This window comes from Vombatus ursinus, unplaced genomic scaffold (genome assembly GCF_900497805.2).
Source record: "Vombatus ursinus unplaced genomic scaffold, bare-nosed wombat genome assembly UNPS02010320.1, whole genome shotgun sequence".
NCBI lineage: Eukaryota > Metazoa > Chordata > Mammalia > Diprotodontia > Vombatidae > Vombatus > Vombatus ursinus.
Window position 1 is genome coordinate 7324684 of NW_020950098.1, and position 22536 is coordinate 7347219.

General features: G+C 39.0%; 1 pseudogene; it reads right to left on the minus strand.

The window, feature by feature from the left end:
* Positions 1–1993: 1993 nt before the first annotated feature.
* Positions 1994–3934, minus strand: LOC114037363 (annotated as a pseudogene).
* Positions 3935–22536: the final 18602 nt, after the last annotated feature.

The following is a 22536-nucleotide window of genomic DNA, read 5'->3' on the forward strand; positions in this document are numbered from 1 at the left end:
GCTGTGGAGGTAGAATTGACAAGATTTTCATAACAAATTGGTTATCAGGAAAGTGAAAGAGTGAAAAAAACAACAACAACAACAACAAAAAACCAAGATTTTGAATTTGGTAGACAAATTGAATAGTGGTGACACAAATAGAATTATTAATTCACAAGAAGAAGCAAGTTTAGGGGAAGAGACAAGCTTCAATTTATCTGGACTGATTTTCCCAACTCCCATTCTCCCTGAGAATCTGAGTCTGTAGAGGGTGGCTGACTGATTCTGCCCTCAGGATTCTAGGTGTGAACCTGAGGTGTTGTGGCTTTTAAAATGATTGCTGATGATCCAGTGTGCCCCCATTGATTATCAATTAGCTGGCAGAATTATTTAAATGAACTTTTAGAAAGGGATATTTACTAGGCAGATACATTGAGGACAATTATTACAAAAACAATCCTTCCATAAATCAGGACCACAGTTTTCCACAGCTATACACAAGGTGGGTGGGGGAAGTGGACTCAGATTCACAGAGTACATGTGGCAAAGGGATAATCAGAATTCCTGATTTCTTTCTAAGTCCTTTTCTCCTTGTGTGAAGTCTTTGTGAAGTTACTTTTAGATAAAGCTGTCTAATGGGCTCTGAGGGTGCTGGTAGAGTCTTGAAGTGGAGATGGTACTTTTGACGTCTCCATTCTTACCATTGAAGATGGCATCTTTGAGGTCAAGTCCACAGCTGGGGATACCCACTTGGGTGGGAAGGACTTTGACAACTGAATGGTCAACCATTTCATTGCCAAGTTCAAATGAAAACACAAGAAGGACATCAGTGAGAACAAGAGGGCTGTTCGCCATCTGCGCACCGCCTGTGAACGTGCAAAGCATACTCTCTCCTCTAGTACCCAGGCCATTATCGAGATTGACTCCCTCTATGTGTCTAAGTTTGTCCTCAGCATGTCCCTCAGATCTGCCTACAGTTGCTGTTGCTTCAGAGACATTGATTCTGACACTCATGGTGAGTCTAATCTCCTGACCTTTCAGAGCTCACGAGGTCAGTGGTAGAGGGGGGAATGTAACATGCTCTCTGGGCTCACTTCTCCCTTCCACCCTCATTGTAGTCCTCTGACTTAGGCTCACGGGATCTACATTCTCAGAGTTCCAAAGCTTGCATTTTTCCTGCTTAAATATCCCTTCTCTGAAATCAATAGGCCCAGAGATGTGTCTAATTCTCTCAGCCAATCTCAATACATTTCCTGTGGCTTCATCAAAAGCACTTCACTCCTCTCAAATTGATTAAGGATTTGCTCAGACCTAATTTATACCCTTGATTAAATAACTTAATAGAGGTATTGAAAATTTGTTCACCCTTAGTTTCTATTTTTGATTGATTGATTAAATAAAGAGCACTAGATTCTCTATCTATTTGGAGGGGGGTAAATCATCCTTATATACATGTTGAAATTGAGGTGCTGATGAACGCATCTAGTTACATCTAGATGGAAATTTCTTGTAGGCAGTTGAAGATGAAGATCTGGAGATCAGAAAAGAGGTTAAGTCTAGAAATGCGGTACATGTTTGGAAGGCATCTCAATAAAGGTGGTTAGAGGTAAATAGTGGTGAATGATATAGACGAGGTAGAGTTATAGGAGAAAGGGGTCAAGAGGACAACTCTTGGGAAACTTCCATTTTAAGGGCTTGGGAAAATGATCAACATAATTGGGATCACAGTTGTAGATCCTGAAGGGACCTTAGAGGTCTTCTATTCTTTTTTTTTTTAATGGTGCCAATTTCAAATAGGTTTTATTCTCCAGGACAAGAATTGCATTTCCACTTGTTTACAGTACTGATAAAATGCAATGGTATTCACTTCTCTCCCTTTGCACACATTCAAGTATTCAGAATGCCCAGATTTACACAGTAGCTTATGTTACTTTTAAACCGCTACTGCCTTGGCTACAAATTTGAGTCCTTCAATTTTGGAAAGCTGTGTGGAATGTTCTTTCTTCTGGTGTGTTTAGTCAACCTCTTCAATGGTGGGTCCAGAAGAAGCACCTCCAGATGGGGCTGCTCTACCCCCTGGGAACCCAACAGGCATGCCTCCTGGCATCTGCTCTGCACTCTGGTACACTTAGTGATGATGGGGTTGCAGACCTTCTCCAATTTTTTCGGCTGATGCTCAAATTCTTCCTTCTCAGCAGTCTGGTTCTTATCCAGCCAGTTGATTATTTCATTACATATGTCAAAGATCTTCTGTTTGTCTTCATCACCAGTGTTGCCTTGCAGTTTTTCATCCTCTACAGTACCCTTCATGTTGAAAGCATAAGATTCAAGAGAATTCTTGGAAGACACCTTGTCTCTCTGCTTCTCATCCTGAGCTTTGTATTTCTCAGCCTCCTAGACCGTATGCTCAATGTCTTCTTTGCTCAGACAGCCTTTATCATTGGTGATGGTAATCTTGTTCTCCTTGCCTGTCCTCTTATCCACAGAAGAAACATTGAGGATGCCATTTGCATCAATGTCAAATGTTACTTCAATCTGAGGAACACCCCCGGGTGCTAGGGGGATTCCTGTGAGCTCAAACTTGCCAAGCAGGTTGTTATCCCGTGTCATTGCTCTCTCACCTGCATAAACCTGAATAAGCACACCAGGCTGGTTGTCTGAATTAGGTGGTAAAGGTCTGTGTCTGCTTGGTGGGGATGGTGGTATTCTGTTTGATAAGAACTGTCATAACTCCACTAGCAGTTTCAATTCCAAGGGAAAGAGGAATAACATCCAACAGCAGCAAGTCCTGTACATTCTCAGATTTATTTCCAGATAAAATGGCAGCCTGGACAGCTGCACCATAGGCAACAGCCTCCTCAGGATTGATACTCTTGAGTTCCTTGCCATTGAAGAAATCTTACAGAAGCTTCTGGATTTTGGGGATGCCAGTGGAACCACCCACCAGGACGATGTCATGAATCTGTGATTTATCTAGCTTGGCATCTCTTAAGGCCTTTTCCATAAGGTCTAGTGTGCCACAGAAGAGGTCAACAGTCAGCTCTTCGAAATGGGCTCAGATGATTGATGTATAGAAGTCGATACCTTCATAGGGGAGTCAATCTTGATACTGGGCTGGGTACTAGAGGAGAGAGTATGCTTTGCATGTTCACAAGCGGGGTGCAGATGGCGAACAGCCCTCTTGTTCTCACTGATGTTCTTCTTGTGTTTTCTCTTGAACTTGGCAATGAAATGGTTGACCACTCAGTTGTCAAAGTCCTCCCCACCCAAGTGGGTATCCCCAGCTGTGGACTTGACCTCAAAGATGCCATCTTCAATGGTAAGGATGGAGACGTCGAAAGTACCACCTCCAAGGTGGGTCAGGATGATCGACACATTTCTCTCAGCAGCAACCTTTTTGTCCAAACCATAAGCAATAGCAGTAGCAGTTGGCTCATTGATGATTCGGAGCACATTGAGAACAGCAATGGTTCCAGCATCTTTTGTGGCCTGACATTGGGAGTTGTTGAAATAGGCTGGTACTGTGACTGCAGCATTTGTAACAGTCTTCCCAAGGTAAGCTTCAGCAATTTCTTTCGTCTTAGTCAAGACCATAGAAGATACTTCTTCTGGATAGAAACTTTTGGTCTCCCCTTTGTGCTCCACTTGGATCTTAGGCCTGCCTGTGTCATTCACCACCATGAAAGGCCAATGCTTCATGTCTGACTGTACATCTGCATCAAAATCTGCGACCAATCAGATGCTTGGCATCAAAAACTATGTTGGTGGGGTTCATTGCAACTTGATTCCTCACAGCACCACTGATTGAACGTTCTGTGTCGGTGAAGGTGACGTAGATTGGGGTGGTCCTGTTTCCTTTGTCATTAGCAATGATCTCCACTTTTCCATGTTGGATGACTCCCACACGGGAGTAAGTGGTGCCAAGATCAATGCCAACTGCGGGTCCTTTCAACATGGCTGCTGGGGAGTTGGGGGTCGTAGCTGACCACTGTGGAGGAAGAAGGGCTGCTGCTGCACTGAGTTGAGATCTTCTATTCTAAAATCCTCATTTTAAAGTTGAGAAAACTGAGGCCCTGACAAGTGAAGTGACTTACCAAGATCACACAGGTCCTAAGTGGCAGATCCAAGATTGAATCCAGATTCCCTGACTCAAGATCCTGAATTCTTTCCCTAAGGAGATTCCCTAAAATAGGGAATTCTTCCCCAAAGGAGGGGTTAGAGACAGATAAGGAGAACTACAGCAGTGGTCCCCACAATTTTTTATCGCACTCCAAAAATAATACTCCCCAGTATATGTATATTTATTTATTTATAAATTATATATGTCATCCCTAGTCTCTACCTTCAACTTTGATCTACATCTTCAATTGCTTATTGGACATTTCAAAATGGATATTCCAGAGAAATCTTAAACTTAATACACACTTCATATGTATCAAACTCATTTCTTTTCTCTCCCCTACCCCTCTCTTCTTCCCAACTTCCCTCTTTCTGTCAGAGGCACCACCATTATCCTACTCTTCCAGATTTGTAACCTTCACACTATCTTCAACTCCTCTCTCTTTCACTCCATATTTCTACCCAGTTGTCAAATCTTGCAATTTTTACCCTCACGCCATCTTTTATATCCAAAGATGTGCTGGAGCCAGCTCATGCTGGCTCAGGAGAGCTGACTGTTGAATCTTCAGCATAACCATTTACACCTCAGAAATGGGCAAATGCTACAAATCAGGGCTTGATTTATTGATGTGTTGATTATCTAGACTTAAGAAAATGGTGGAGAAAATGTTAAAAATGTAAATTAAACTTAAAAATGTGTCTTGTGTACATTCTTTTTCTGGAGAGCAGAATCTTAAATATTTACCAGCACATCCCTGATCACATCCTACCTTTTCTCTCCACTCACATAGTCACTTTATAAATTCAGGTCTTGAGGGCAGCTAGGTGGTGCAGTGGATAGAGAAGCGGCCCTGCAGTCAGTACGACCTGCATTGAAATTCGGCCTCAGATCAAACACTTGGCTTACTAGCTGTGTGACCTTGGGCAAGTCACTTAACCCTAATTGCCTAAAAATAAAAAAAAAATTAAAAAAATTAAATTCAGATCTTCATTACCTCTCAACTATATGTACATGGCAAAGAGAGTATGTATTTATCCTGGTGAGTCAGAGGTTGATCCCAAGTCGCTGGCTACGCCTTTTGTGTTCCCCTGCCCCCAAATCTTGAGAAATGGACGTAGTCAGCCCTGAAGGCTACTCCATGAGTCTGAGAGGTCTGCTACTGGTTGTTCCATGGGAGATGCTTCCTGCAGTTATACCATTATGAGAGGAAAAGAACACTGCTAGGAAGAAGAGAAGTGCTCTAAAGATCTGGACCTTGAGTTGCTGCTTACAAAATATAGACTGAAAGTGAAACCATCAGTCCCACAAGTCTCCCAAGGATCTGTTCTAATTCTGGGGATAGTATAATAGAGGTGATAGATTATAGAATATGTTTTAAATATATGTTAATATACGCTTATGAATATTTGGGTGTTAAGCGTTTGTTTTGTGGTAGAGAAAATCAGTAACTTTCTCTCCCTGATATTTACTACTTTGTACATAGAGTAATAGACCCCTGTTAATTCCTTTTGGAAAGACCCTAGACGTCAATCATTCCTAAGTTTTGTTTTAGAGATTTTCCTTAGCATTCTACTTTACGGATTGGGGCATAATGAATCAGAGACTATGAGAAAAGACTGATCTTTGCTGTTTGGGGTCAGCCTCCCTGAGAATGGAATTCAATCTGTGTGAGTTCACAACAGGAGCCCTTTGTGGGAAACAGGCAACCTCCTGGGCCATAAGTTACATACAATTAAATGGATTTAGAACTTCTTGGATGGCTGGACTCAAAGAGCAGTTAGTTATTAATGAGTATCTATCAGATTGGCAGGAAGTCTAAGTTGAATGTCTCAGCGACTTTTGCTTGGTCCTGTTCTGTTTAATGTTTTTATCAATGACTTGGATAAATACATACATACATCAATCAATCAGTCATCAAGGATTTATCAAGTACCTACCATGTTTCAGGCATTATGCTAGCTATTTTGGATGCAAAGACAAAAAAAAAAAATGGAACCGTTTCTGCTCCCGTGGAGCTTTCATTTAATTAGAGGAGACAACATATACGTATTGTAAGTATGTACAGAATAAATGGGGGCAGCTAGGTGGTACAGTGGATAGAGCACTGGGCTTAAAATCAGACTCATCTTCCTAAGTTCAAATCTGGCCTTAGATACTTCTTAGCTGTGTGACCCTGGGCAAGTTACTTAACCCTGTTTGCCTCAGTTCCTCATCTGTATAATGAACTGGAAAAGAAAATGGTAAACCACTCTAGTATCTTTGCCAAGAAAACCCCAAATGAGATCATGAAGAGCTGGACACAACTGAAATGACCTGGAATAAATACAAAATAAACATAAGATATTCAGGATGGGAAGGCAATAGCATTTGGTGGTTGTGCTGCATAGGAGATGGTGATTATCTGACATCTCAAAGGACATGAGGAATTCTGTGAGGAAGAGAAGAGGAGGGAGTGCACTTGAGGCATGGGGGAAAACCAATGCAAATGCATTGAGACAGGAATAGAGTGCATGTATTGGGAATTAGAAAGAAGACCATTATGTTTGGCAGCAGAATATAAGAAGGGGAGTAATATCTAATAATTCTGGAATCATAGATTTGGGCCCAGACTGTGAAAGGCTTTAAAAGATACACAGAGGAATTGATAGCTGAATCTAAAAGCATCAAAAGCAGCTAGTTGGTGCTACAGTGCACAGAGCACTGGGCCTGAAGTCAGGAAGACTTGAACTCAAATCTGCCCTCAGAAAAGTACTTACTAGCTGTGTGACCTTGGGCAAGTCACTTAATCTCTGTTAACCTCAGTTTCTTCAACTACAAAATGGGAATAATAAAAGCACCTACCTCCCAGAGCAGTGGTAAGGATCAAATGAAATGATAATTGTAAAGCATTTACCGTAGTGCCTGTCACAGGGTAGGTGCTGTATAAATGCTTATGTTCCTTCCCCCTAAAGGCATCAGATTTGGCAATTAAGAGATCATTGGCAAATTTGGAGAGCATTCAGTTTCAGTTCAATGATGACTTTGGAAGCCAGACTTACTTACAAGGGATTGAGAAGTAAGAAGAGACGAAGCTGAAGCCATGAGTCTACATAGATTTTTCTAGGAGTTTGACTGAGAAAAAGAGGAGAGGTATAGGATGATAGTTTGAGGAGATCATGGGATCTAGTGAGGGTTTCTTTTTTTAAAAGAGGGAGAGACTTGGGCATGTTCTAAGGCAGAAGAGAAGGAATCAGTAGGGAGGAAGAGGTTGAAAATTAGTGAGAGAGAGGGAAGATGATTTAGCAATCTGCTAGTGAAGACTGGAGAGTATGGGATCAAGAGCATACATAGAGGGGTTGGTCCTGGCAATGATAAAACCATTGCATTATCAGGGACTGGAGAAAAAGAGGAGAAAGTGAGGCATAATGTCTAAGGGTTTTGAGATAAAGAGGGGAATGAAAAAGGAGCTCACAGTGAATAGCAATTATCCTCAATTTTCTTAATAAAATAAAAGACCAAGGTCTTTAGCTAAGAGTTTAAGGGGGGGGATATGTGGGAGAATTAAGGAAAGAAGAGAAGGTTTGGATCAATAGTCAATAAACATTTACGAAGTGCCTACAATGTGCTAGGCACTGTGCTAAGCTCTGAGGATACAAATACAAAAAAAAAGTTCCTGCCCTCAAGGATCTTATGATCTAATGGGAGAAGACAATACACAAAAGAAAGACATAAAGATGTGGGTGGTAATGGAGAAGCCAAAGAAGTCCAAAATGAATGAAGCTAGGTCAGAAATGTCTGACTCAATAGAGAGTAAGATAGAGAAACAATCAGGGAGGAATAAAAAGATTGCCTTGCTTAATCAAGGACCCAGTTGATGTTAACTAAAATTAGTTTTTAGTACCCAGTGAGTTTGATTACAAAATTTGAAGATGACACAAAGGTAGTAGGGATTACTAATATACTTGATGACAGAGTCAGGATCTAAAATAATCTTGACAGGTTACAGAATTGGATTAAATCAAATAAGATAAAATTCTATAGAGATAAATATAAAATTTTGTACTTGGGTCTTAAAAAACTCTTAACAAGCATAAATTGAGAGAGGCATGTCTAGATAAAAGCTGGCCTGAAAAAGATCCAGAAGTTTAAGTAGACTACAAGATCAACACGAGTTGGCAGTGTGATACAGCAGCTATAAAAGTTAATGTAATCTTGGCCTTCAGTAAGATGGTGTGTGGGATGACCCTATGAAGACTTCTCAGTGTAATTAAGGTTTGGGATAAGATTATCCCGAACTTGGAGATAAGTTCAGGAGACAGTATAGGATAAGTATAGATTTCTATAGTTCCCTTGTTCTCACAGTCTGACATCAGTAGTTAAAGATTGCCAAATCTGAAATCCCCCCTGTACCCCCGCATTCGGTCATGGTGACCTTCCCACAGCAGCGTCTAGCTCCTTCCCACAGCAGCATTTAGCTTGATCGCACATACTAAATTGTTCATTTTTGCAGCAAACTAAGGTGATGGATATGTATATTGTTTCTTTGTTCTCTGTCTTTGGGAATAGATTTTCATGCTTAGAATGTAAGCCAAAATATTGGTCAGTTGGTGGGAGGGGGAATTTTCCCCGTTTCTGCTATTTAATCTGGCTTTCTGCTCCTTTATTTTGTCTCCTTTCATCAGAAGCATCCTGGTGGAAGACACCCAATTCTCAAGAATTGAAATAAACTTTCTGTTCCTACCTTGAGATACCTCTGAGTTTTTTTAGGTCACTATCCCACACAATGGGCATAGTTTCTAGGAAGTTAAGAAGGTTATTAATATTCTGTCCAGATTGGACTACTGTGTACCAGGAACAATGGGTAGAACTTGGCAGGAAGTAGATTTAGGATTACTTTCTTGGAAAAATTTCCTAACAATTAGTGGAACTTTCTTCCAAAGTGGAATGAGATGTCTTTGGTGATAGTGGATTTCCCCTCACTAGATGTTTTCAAGCTCATGCCAGTGAACATTTGTTGGGTATGTTATAGTCAGGAGTGTGCTGGAGCCAGCCAGGCCAACTTTTGAGAGCCAATTGTTAAATTTTTGGTGCAAGCATGTAAACCTCAAAAATCAGTAAACACTACAAATCAGGGCTTGATTTACTGTTTTCTCAATTGTCTAGACTTAAGAAAATGATTGAGTAAATGTTAGTAATGCAAATTAAACAAAAGTGTCTTTTTTTTTTAAATTGGAGAGTTATCAAACATTTACCAACATACTTCTACTCTTCTGTAGTTAGAAGAAAGAGCCCATAGTTATATTCAATGAGTTTGGGCTTCTTTCCCTACCACTCCTTTTCTTTACCTTATATATCAGGATATATTCTGACATCTGCTCCTATAAAGACAATCAAGGATTGACATTTTTCTCTTAAGTCAAGTTATATTAACTTTGAGCCTTCCATAATGACTCTATTTCTCCAGATTTCCAGTACCTACTATCTCATTTACCAGTCAATTGCCCCTTCCAACAACCAAATACTAGCCCTCTCTAAATCAGCTCAGGGTAGCTTCTAGATCAGAGGTTCCCAAACTTATTTGGCTTACTGCCCCCTTTTAAAAAAATTACTCAGCACCCCCCTGGAAATCTACTTTCTTTAAACCTTTAATTTTTTTTGTTTTTCTTTTTGTTTTTGGTTTTTTTTTTTTGAAATTTACATCATTTCAAAAAATATAAATAAAAAAGATGCATCTTATTTTATTATATTATTTTATTATAAATTTGTGGGATTTTTTCTGCATTGAAATTTTGATGATACAGTATTGTGTCATGTAACTGTATAGTATCATATTGTAACAAGTCATTATATGCACATATTCCTGCCAATGCATACTGGACTTCCTGACTATGCACAACAGGATCTCCTGCCAACACTTGCTTGTTAAGACCTGTCAGCAGACTTGATTACTGATAGGTTATAACTTGCACTTTGTGTGTTTATTTGGAAAGTAATGTGATCACTATGAGTTTAACTCTGTTACACAGCAAATGAAACATGTAAGAAAAGTTCTTTTCAAAATTCTCTTCTTTCCTTATTGCTTCTACCACCCCTTTATTTTTCTTTAATGTCCCCCAATTGCATCTGAGGTTACTACCGCCCCCCATTATTCCAGTGCCCCTCAGTGGGGCAGTATTACCCACTTTGGGAACCTCTGTCAGTGTATCTGATTGAGAAGGCTTCTTTGATAATTTTTCTCCTCCTTGCCTTGTCTGCCCTTCCTCATCTTTGTCATCTTCCCTGATAAAAAGAACATGCCATAACCTCCCTTTTAAGTGAAGGAAGAAGAGTCACTGAAAATATAGAACTAAAACTTTCCAAGTTGTAAGAGACCTTGCAAATAACACAGTGTAAGCTGTTTATTTTAAAGAAGAAAATGAAGTCCAGTGAGGTTTAGGGGACTTGAAGAATGATGGAGCTTTTGGTAACAACATGGGAGATTTTATAATTAATGATAAAGTGATGATACTTTTATTCCTGGTATTTATGTATAGTTGTTTGCTTGTTTTCATTAGACTGTGAGCTCCTTGAGAGTAGGATCGTCTTTTGTCTTTATATACCCTCAGCTTAGCAGTGTCTGGCATATAGTAGGCACTAAATAAATATTAATTGACTGCCTGGCATGAATTATTATAAATATTAATATAAAACAGACCCACCCCAGGTCCACTGGCTGCCCATAGACCATATTTTAAGAATCATTGTTTTAAAGTCTCTTCAAAGACAGCATTATTTTCAGTTTGAGGTAGATAGATGGTACAATGGATAGGGTGCTGGTCTTGGAGTCAGGAAAATCTGAATTCAAATCTAGCCTAGCGGTGTGACCCCGGGCAAGTCACTTTATTTTTGTCTGCCTCAGTTCCCTCAACTGTAAAAAGGAGGTAGTAATAGCACCTACCTCCCATGGTTGTTGGGTGGATCAAATGAGAAATTATAAAGCTCCTAACATAGTTCCTTATGCATAGTAAGTGATATATAAATGTTAGCCATTATTATTATAATTTTGTCTAGATTTCTGCAGGAACTCAGAACCAGTACTAATTTTTTTGGAGTCTACATTTGGCTTACTAAATGTCATGAAATTTTAAATGGAAATTCAAGCATAAAATAATTAATTTTGAATTCACCAAGGTGGAAATGAGAAGAAAAATTGTAATAATGCCTACCTTCTCTCAAACTATATTCAGGGATTAATTCTATGGACAGTTCATTTTGCATTACTTGTAAGAAATTGAATTTTGATGAGTTAATGTCACATCTGAGACATGCCTTGGAAAGAACTGACTTGAACAGAGGCCCCCAAACTTGAATATATTCAGAAAGTAGAGTGAGCTTAAGGAACCCAGCAGCTTCTCTAGTGATGATTCATTATGGAAAGGCAGCAGACCAAACAATACCCACTGATTAGAGGGAAGAAAAAGTGCATTCTGACACTAGGATACATTCTTAATGAATAATTTAGTTTTTATAAATCATACTATATTGTGAACACTCTTTCTGTGATCTTCTCCACTCCATTATTGTTCAAGGAGTGTGCTTTAAGGAGTAGGTACTTGACATTTCCCTTTTAACAATAACATAAACACTGTGTAGAGTGAATTGCCCTACCCATATAAAAAATATGAAAGGCACGATATTCAGAAAGCAATAGAGTTCTCTACAATTCTCTGATAGTAACTCTGTTCAATTAGCTTATTTAGCCTGAAGTCTTTCTGTAAAATAGAGGCAATGTGGGGCAATGGCTAGAGGGCCTGGCCTTTTAGAACTAGGTAGACTTAGGTTCAGTTTCCATCTCTGACATATTGGCTGTGTACATTGGGCAAGTCATTTAATTTCTCAGTGTTGCTCTAGGAAACTCTAAAACTATTTACAGTTATCCCTTCCACATGTAGGGGCTTAGGGGCGCTCAGGCTTAAGGCCACGGGGCTTAGGGCCATGATTCCCCTGTGATCTGGAAAATCTGCATAAAAATTTTTGGCCCTCCCATTGTACTAGTGACAAAGTCTGAGTTTTTTTCTTTTTCTTTTTCTTTTACTGTTATGGTGTGTTTACAGTACCTTATTGTAAAATTTGGCTTAAATGTTTGGTTATAGGTTCTATGTCATCTGCTGTTTTCCATGTAGCATCTGTAGCTTCTGCAAAACTCTCAAAAAATTCCCATTAAATTTCTTATGCTTACCCATGATATATTGAAACTGTGATGGGGAAAGTCATGATGTGGAAAGGATAACTATATTGTAGAGAAAGTACTGATCTGCATTGGTAGAGGAAATTTCCTCCTCTGAGAGTTTCCCATACCAATGAAATCACAAGGCATTTCTATATTATGTGGAAGTTCCAAGAGAATAGGCTTTCTTATTATTCTCATGTAGTGTCACTGAGGAAAGGAGGAAACATCTGAATTTCTGTCTCAAATTAAGTTTTGAGGGCCATTAACCAGAGTCATAGCTAGGAATTTTGGTACCTGGGGCAAGGACCAGTTATATAGTATATGCTGGGGCAAGCTTTATGAAGTTGCCCTATGCTGATTATGGAGGAGGCAATGGAGACCCTTGTGTGCCTATGATGTGGAGGAGAGAGACAGTGACCTAAGGTGGGCTGGGGCAGAGCCCAGGCTGCCTGCAGTGATACACAGAGCATGAGAGTGAAACAGATTTACTGTCATGTATGCTTATGACAGTTGATAGTACACAATAGGGTGTGCACTCATCATTTCTCTTTGCTCTACTTATTTCATTCTTCATCCATTTATAAAAATCTTCAAAATTATTTGTCTTTGTAACATAGATGTTTTGGTATAAATTGATCTTCTGGTTCTGCTTACTTCACTCTGAATCAGTTCATGTATTTCCACTTCTTTCAATCATCTATTTCCTCATTTCTTGCAACACAGTCGTATTCCAGCACATTCATATCCCATTAATTATTTATCCATCCTTTGACTGATGGAGATACCATTAGTTTCCAGGGTTTTTTTTGACCCCACAAAAAGAGCTACTGTGAATATTTTGGTACATACAGGATCTTTTCCTATTTCTTTGTTCTCTTTTGGATATAGGATTACCATTAGTAGTGGCATAGCTAGGTCAAAAGGCATGCACTGTTTGGTAATGTTTTGTGTATAATTTCAAATACCTTCTAGAATGGTTGTATCCATTCCCAGGTCTTCCAATTGCCTATTTTCCCATAGACCCTCCAACATTGAACATTTTTCTTCTTTTTGTCATCTTTGCCACTTTGATAGGCATGAGGTAGAATCTTAAAATGTCAAGTTACATTTTTTTTTCCTAAATAGTATTGATTTGTAGCATTTTTCCATATGGCTATTGACAGTCTGGCTTACTTCCATTGAGAACTACATGCTCATATCCTTAGACCATTTTTCAATTGGAGAATGGCTCTTGTTCTTGTAAATTTGAATCAATTCCTTATATATATTAAAAAATAAGACCTTTATCAGAGAAACTTACTGCAAAGCTTTTTCCCCAATTAATTGTTTCCCTTTTAACATTCACTTTATTGTATTTGTGCAAAACTTTTAAATTTTATGTAATAGAGATTATCCATTTTATCTCATGATTCTCTTTTTCCTTTGGTCATGAACTTTTCTTCTATCTATAGATCTGATGGGGGAATTTTCCCTCCATGTTTCTCTAATTTGTTTATTTTATATGACCTTTTATATCTAGGTCACATATCCATTTGGAGCTTAACTTGGTGTGAGATGTTGGCTTAAATCTAATTTCTTTCATATTGTCCAATTTTCCCAGTAGTTTCTGTCAAAATGCTAGACCTTATCCTAGTCCTTGAGGTCTTTGTGTTTAAAAGATTGCTTTAAGATTTGCAAAGCACTTTACAAATATTATCTCATTTTCTCCACATAATAAACTTGGGAGGTAGGTGCTATTACCCCCATTTTGCAAATGAGGAAACTGAGGCAGAATTTAAATAATTTGCTCAGGGCTATGCAGCTAGTAAATGTCTGAGGCTAGATTTGAACTCAGAGGCCCTTAACTCCAAGAATAATAATTTATCCACTGTACTAGCAAAATAGATATATTAGCTTCTGAATGTTGAATATCTAATCTGTTCCACTTATTTATCTTTATTTTTTAACTAGTACCAAATTGTTTGGAGAATTACTGCTTTGTAGCATAGTTTCCAAGCTGGTACTGTATAACCCCTTTTATTCCCACTTCTTTTAATTATTTCCCTGGAGAATCTTCACCTTTTTTGCCTCCACATAGATTTTGTTATTTTTTTTTTTCCTAGTTCTATAAAGTAATCCTTTGGTAGTTTGGTTGGTATGGCATTAAATAAATAAATTAATTTAGGTAGTATTGTTATTTTCATGATGACTCATCTTGCCCAGGAACAATTAACATTTTTCCAATTATTTAGGTCTGGCTTTAATTCTGTAAACAGTGGTTTGTAGCTGTATTTATATAGTTCTTAAATGCATCTTGGTAGGTAGACTCTCAAGTATTTTAGACATGCTGTAGTTATTTTAAATGGAACTTCTCTTTCTATCTCTTCCTGCTGGGTTTTATTGGTATTCTGTAGAAATATAGAAATGCTGATGTTTTTGTGGGTCTCTATTATATCCTGCAAGATTAAAGGTATCATAGCAAGGGGGTGACATGCTCATGTGTGTGTACTAGCCAGACTAACTAGGCAGTGCTATGAAGGATATATTGGAGGGGAGATACAGTAGAAGTCAGTAGGCTTGTAGGAAATCCTGTGACGGTCTAAATGACAAGTAATGAGGGCCAGATCTAAGGTGGTGGCAGTAGGAATGGAAAAAAGAGGATGGAATTGAGATACATTGCAGAAGGAGAGTTGGTAAAACTTGACCACTGATGGGATTTGAATAGAAAGCAAGGATTACTGGGTAAATGACATTTCCACTAATAGAGATAGAATCATCCAGTAGATCAGTCAACAGAGCTAAGCCTTTAGAGATACAAAGAAGGGCAAAAACACAAGTGTTGCTCTCAAGGAGCTCCCATTCTAATCAGGGAAGCAATATGCAAATAACTTTATGAGCAAGTTATATATAGTGTATATAAAAGCTAATCTCAGAGGGAAGATACTAGTGTGCTGGGAGGTGGGCGAAGGAAAGGCCTTTTTCAGAAGATGGGATTTGAGTTGAGTCTTGAAGGGAGCCAAGGAATCCAGAGGAGAAAAAGGAGAGCATTCTAGGATGGGGAAAGCCAGTGAAAAGGCAGTTAGGTGGTGCAGTGGATAGAGCCCTGGCATGGAGATAGAACGAACTGAGTTCAAATCCAGCCTCAGACACTTACTAGCTTACTAGCTGTGTGATCCAGGTCACTTAGCCTCTGTTTGCCTCAGTTTCTTCATCTGTAAAGTGGAGGTATTAATAGCATCTATCTCCCAGTGTTGTCATGAGGATCAAATGAGATAATTATAAAGCACTTAGCACAGTGCTTGGTACATAGTAGGAGCTATATAAATGTTAGCTATTATTGCTATTAATTAAAAGGCACCAAGTCCAGAGATGGAGTGTCCAGGAGGAACAATTAAAAAGACTGGTGTAGCTGGATCGTAGAGTACCCAGAAGGGAGTAAAAGTGTAAAGACTAGAAAAGCAGTGAAAAATTTTAAGAGCCAAACAGAGGATTTTATATTTGATCATGGAGTTGTTGCGATCTGAGAGGCTAAGACCCCTCAAAGACTGGAGTATAGTACAGGGTCATCTGGAATGAATTCACAGACTCAAGCATTCTTTGAGTCAAGTTGGCCAAGATTTATTGTTAGGCTTTTTAGCCGGCAAGGATTCTTAAGGAACCTGAGACCTTAGAGGGGTTCAGTTAAAGTTTATATAGGATAAACTATAGTAAAATATGTGCCAAATATGCTAACTAGGTGATTCAAGGTGGGATTAGGGAGTGGTTAAGGAATGGTCAGTTCTTAAAGGAACATGCACTTTTGGTATCTACTGCGCAAGTGTTTTACCCAGAGTTCACAAGGAAAAACCCAAAGAGGGGCTATGTGGAGATGTGGTTTTTAGGTCTGCTATGTTACTAAGTTAACTAGTGGTCAGGGCCAACTGAGAGTTGCCCGATCTGCCACCAATCAATGTCGTGTTTGACAAGATAGATGTAGGGAATATACGTGTCTTAGGTCTACAATACATATAATGAGAAGTCCAGGATATAGGTAATGAGGTAGGGAGGTAATATAGATAGTCCAGTGGGTATGAATATCTTTATGACCCAATGCAAAGCCAGTTCAAACTAATAATTTCTTCAGGTACAGTTTGTAACTGCACCAGGGAGAGAGATAAGTGTGTTTCCTGAGGCCCACTTATGAGTAACTGCCAGGCATAGTGTTCTTGAACTGGGGAGAAACTGCCAGGGATAGTGTTTCTGAGGTTAGAGAGAAATATGGTCTTGGAACTGGGGTCCCAGTACAAGCACCCAAGCACCCCATCAGAGGTAATAGGGAGCCAATGAAGTGTGGTGATGCTGGTGGTGGTGGTGATGGTGGGAGTGGTGGGGGTGTTGTGTGTGTGTGTGTGTGTGTGTGTGTGTGTGTGTGTGTGTTCAGATCTGCTCTTTAGGAAAATCCCTAGTAGCTTAGTAGCTAATGGATTGAACTGGGGAGAACCTGGAAGCAGGGAGAGGAGTATCTGATTTTTTGGTTTTGGTTGTGGTTGGACATGGTTAGTTGGAAACATATATTTTTTCAGTGGGGATGCCTATGAGACAGTGGGAAATGTTGGTCAAGGGCTCAGGAACGAGGTTGGGATTCAAAATAGTGAACTGGGAATTTTTCCTATCCAGATGAGAGTTTGATTTAGTGGAGTGAATGAAATCATCCATGGAGATTATATAGAGAGAAAAGAGAAGGCTGAGGGCAGAATTTTGAGGCATATGTATATTTTGGAGGAAGATGTCACTGAAGGAGAGAAGCTGTGCCAGAGCTGGAAGAGCCCTTATTAGCAGTGTTATAGAAGGTGAGGTAAAAGAGTTTGTAAAATGAGGAAATGATTAATGGTGTCAAGCCCGACATTGTGCTCAAGAATTATAAGGACTGAGAAAAGGTAATTCATTAGATCCAGTGATCAGGAGGTCATCGACAACCTTTGAGACAGTAATTTCGACTTTGTTCTGTGGCAGAAACAAGATTAGAAATGACTAAGAGGTAAGTGAAGGGAAGCTATCTTTTGAAAAATTTAGTGATAATAATAGCTAGCATGTCTGCAATGCAGTGGACATGCTACCTTATTTGATCATCATAATTATCCTTTGTGGAAGGTATTCCTATTTTACAGATGAGGAAACTGAGGCTGAGAGTCAGCCAGCTAGTAAATGTCTTTGGGCAGGATTAGAATTCAGTTATTCCTGACTCCAAGTCTGGCAATCTATCTGCTAATACCACCTACATGCCTCAGTAGGCAGAAAGTCAGATTGAATCTTGGGGACAAAGCAAGATCTAGTACATAGGGGGTGTTACATAATGAATGTATTAAAAAAAATAGAGATCTGAGGAGAAAGAGATAGTAGAAGTAGAAAGACTGGAACTGCAAGAGAGAGAAGGAATAATAGGCAGAGTCAGGTCCCAGTGGGGTAGATGGGATCAAGGTGGAGCGGATAGCTTTAGCTAGAGGGAGGCTTTAGCTAGAACACTACTTCAGTGCCCTCCTGCTTTTAATTCTTTCCTATTTTTATCATGTATGTAGCTGCTTTATATATATTTGTTTGCATGTTGCCTCCCCCATTAGATTCTAAACTCCTTGAGGAAAGGGACTGTCTTTTGCCTCTTTTTGTATCCCCAGAGCTTAGCATAGTGCCTGACACATAATAGGTGCTTAATACATATTGATCGATCGATTGATAGCCCTTTGCAAAAGGATTTCCAAACACATTATCTCATTTTATCCTCATAATAACCCTGGGGTTAGGCACGGTAAGTATTGCTATGGTCATTTTATAGAAAAAGAAACTGAGACTCAAAGAGTCATTTCCCTAGCATTACATAACTGTAAATCTCAACTGTAAAATGCAGATAATATCAGCACCTACCTCCCAGGGTTCTTGATCAAATGAAATAATATTTGTAAAGTGCTTAGTACACAGTAGGCACTATAATTAGCTATTATTACTATTATTATTAAATTCTAGAACTGGCATTAGGATCCAGGTCTTTTGACTAGTTGTCTAATATTATTTCTATTAGACCTTTCTGTTCTGGGGGAAGATTCAATTTTGAGGTGGAGAGCCCAAGGGTAGAGCGGAGTCTCTACATGTCTAAAGCCTTATTTCAGAAAAGTAGATGAGACGCCTGCTGATAGTTGGGGGCGGGGAGGGGAAATAAGGAAAAGGGGGCTACAGGTTTGAGGATAGTAGATACTGTGAGCAAAGCTAATTGGAAAAGTCAGGAAGCATTGTCTTTTTGACAGTCTAACTTACTGTTATAAAATGACAATAAGCACTAGTTGTTTTCATTGAACATCAACACGTGCTTGTTCCAATACAGCAGAAAGAATTCCACAAAGAAAGGCTGAACCAGACTAAAGTAGTTATCAGCTTAAACTTAGGCGTGATCAAAGGGCAGTTTGCGTAGTGCTCCCACACCCATTAAATTAGGGACTGGCTTTAAAGCATAGATGTTTACAAAGAAATCTGAGAAGTTAAATGGCCAATGCATCGGTGTTCTCCTGCCCTCTCCTGGACAGCTGAAGAGTTCTCAAGTAAAATCAGTTAACTATTAATCCACAGTCGTTTTGGAAATCTCCCAAAATATCCTAGAAAGTCATACCAGCTACTTATTTCGTCAGTCCATACGAGAATTAAATAAAACCAACTTAACTCCTACTAACATCAAACTAACTGGTGTTACTGTGATTGGGTGTGGGGAGGGAGGAAGAGAGAGATGGAGAGACACACAACACAGAGACAGAGATACAGAGACATAGAGACAGAGGCAGACAGAGACACAGAGACAGAGAGACAAACAGAGAGAGACAGACACAAAAAAACAGAGACAGAAAGACACATGGAGACAGAGAGACATACAGAGATAGAGGCAGATAGACAAGACAGAGACACAGAGACAGACAAATAGAAACAGAGATAGAGAGATACAGAAAGATAGAGAGACACAGAGAGAGGGAAAGACAGAGACACAGTGATAGTCAGAGATAGAGATACAGAGAGAAAGAGGTAGACAGCAAGAGACAAGGAGATAGAGACAGAGAGATTGAGACAGAGGCAGAGAGAGATTGAGACAGAGAGACAGAGATAGAAAGATGGATGGAGAGAGACAGAGAAAGATCGAGATAGAGAGAAGGATAGAGAGAGACAAAGGCGGAGAGAGATAGAGATAGAGAGAAAGAGACAGGAATAGAGAGACAGAGACAGATAAAAACAGAGACAGAGAGAGAGAGACAGAGGGACAGAGAGAGATAGATAGAGAGAGACAGAGACAGAGAAAGATTGGTTGAGAGATGTGACTGAGGCAGTGAAAAAGTGGGGGAGAGTTGTAGTGAAAGAGAATGGCAGTCCATGAATACCTTTGCAGCCGTCACTCACAGGGGTGCTCTAATAAATGACTAATAATTAGCTCTCCAAAAAAAAATGTACCCACGACACACTTTTAAGTTTAGTCTGCATTATGATTTTCTCCATTGCTTTCTCTAGGCAATCAACAAAACAATAAGTCAAGCCCTGATTTGTAGTGTTTGACGATTTCTGGGGTGTAAATGCTCACACTGAAAATTTCAGAATCTTGAGAGCCTGTGAGAGCTTGGCCGCTGCACCGATCTGCTAAGATAATGGTACTTTAAAAGCAAAATACATGGTTATATAAAAGGAAAATGTATTCACAGGTATGTTTGTGAGGTGGGTGAATAGAAAGGGTTACTGAAGGCATAATGAATAAGCTGCTGTGAATGGATTGTATTGAGAAATACTTCTAAAGTATAAATCACTGTGAATATATGTTCATTTGGTTTTGTTAATATTAAAAGCATAATGAATTATTAAAAAAATAAAAGCAAGATGACATCATGCATCTCTCAGAGACCCATATTCACCTAAACTTATCTCTTTTAAAATAAAAGTAATTTCTAAGATATCCCAAACTAGATCATTGTGATATATAGTGTGCTGGTGCATGTGTACATGAGCACGTGCATGCACACACACACATATCAAGGAGTTAAGCATATGGAGAGCATGTATATTTCCCAATTTTAATACTGAGAATTACTCTTCTCTTTTGATGAATAATGCCTGAGACTCAATGAGTCATTAAATTGGCAAAAGGAATCTCAAGAGAAATTTGGAGTATGTAATTAACACAAACACAGAAGAGCTTGATTGCAATAGACACTCCTTTAAATATCATTAAATGTTTGCAAGTGCTCATGAAGTGTCTTTAAAAGAAGGCAAACAAAGTATAAACAAATCTGGGGAAAATTACACTTTGCCACCCTGACAAAAAAGAATGATGCTAGTATATAGTGATACTATACATTCACATATATGTGTATGTATGTGTATATATGTGTGTGTGTATACACACACACACACACACATATACTTTCTATAGGGCAGCTAGGTGGTGCAGTGGATAGAGAGCTGGGCCTGGAATTGTGAAGACCTGAGTTCAAATTTGGCCTCAGACACTTCTTAGCTGTGTGACCCTGGGCAAGTCACTTAACCCAGTTGGTCTTAGTTTCCTCATCTGTAAAATGAGCTAGAGAAGGAAATGACAAATCACTCTAGTATCTTTGCCAAAGAAAACCCCAAAAGGGGTTATAAAGAGTTGGACACAATTGAAAATTACTGAACAGCCACAAAAAACACTTTATATATGTGTGTTTATATATACATATATGTGGGTATATACACATTCACATATATTGTTTAATAATCAGTGCATTTTGTAAACAAACCAATGCATTTTTTGGTACATAGCTCTCTTGTTTATAAAGGAAGCATAGTATTAGACTGTGAGTTTCTTCAGTGCAGGGACTTTTTTTTCTTTTTTTTTTTCCCCCAGAGCTTAGTTGGAGATATGAAGACCCATAGTAGGTGCATAATAAATGCTTGTTGAATGAATAAATGAATAAGTATATTTAAATAAGAACTGGGTTATTTTGCACTTACTGCATTCTGCTTTGTATTATAGCTACATGCATACATGTCTTTCTGTCTCTTATCTTTTTGCTTTGCTTTGTTATTGTTTTTTAGAGGCAGCTAGTGGCATAATGCAGATAATATTGGATTTGGAATCAGGAAGATAAATTCAAAACCTGCCTCTGGCACTTACTAGGTATCTTAACCTCTTATGCAACTTCTCTCAATCTTAGTTTTCTCATCTATAAAATGTCCATAATAACAGCACCTCCCTCACAGGGTTGTTGTAAGCATCAAATGAGATAATACATGTGAAGAGCTTGGCAAACGTTAAAGCACTATATAAATGCTAGCTATTATTATTAACTCCCCCTTATATGCAATTAATTTTAAGCTCCATTAAAATAGGATCTGTTTTCATATTTTTCTCTGGAGTGCCTAGCTGAGTGCTTTACATATGATAGATACCTCATTCATGTTTTTTAAATGGAATTAAATCCTCCCATTAGACTCAACCCATTTTCCACATAGCTACCACACTGATATTCCTAAAGCACAGATCTGACCATGTCATTCAGCAGTTCAAGAAGTTCTAATGGCTCCCACTTGCCTCTAGGATAATGTACACAATTGCTTATCTTTTAAATCCTTTAATAATCTGACTTATCAGGAGTATTTCAGTCAAACTAGCCTAGTTGTTGTTCTCCATACATGACATTGCAACTCTTGTCTCAGTCTTTGCACAAACTATCATCCTTACTTTCCTCTTCACCTCCACTAACATAGAACCCATAGCTTCCTTCAAAATGGAAACCTATCCAGATCCTGGCAGTTGCTAGGTCTACCCTTTGCCTCTCAGGAAATTGCTTTGTAACTGCTGTGTACATATGTGTTCCACTTCTATATTTAAAAACTCCAAAATTCCTTTATCTTATCACAATCTTTTATCATTCTCCCTTTTCCTATGCTTTCCAACCCCTAGCCCTTTTCTTTAGCACCACCAAGATTTTCATTCTATCTAGTTCTTTGTTCTTTCCCAGCTCATGATCCCTACACTGGCTACACTTTGCTCCTTCTCTACCATATCTACCCTTTAGTGAGACAATGGAACTCTACTTTATCTTCTATTCTCAAATCCCTTGTCCCCTTGTTCGATCTGTGATCATACCCAGCCAAAACCCAACCTTGGATTAGTCCTAACAGCCACCTCCCCCCCTCCGCCCCATATACTGTTAAATGAAGTTAGAGGAAACCACAAAAGTGGGCCATGTCCACTACACATTTATGACGTGGGACCTTGTTGAAGCAGGTA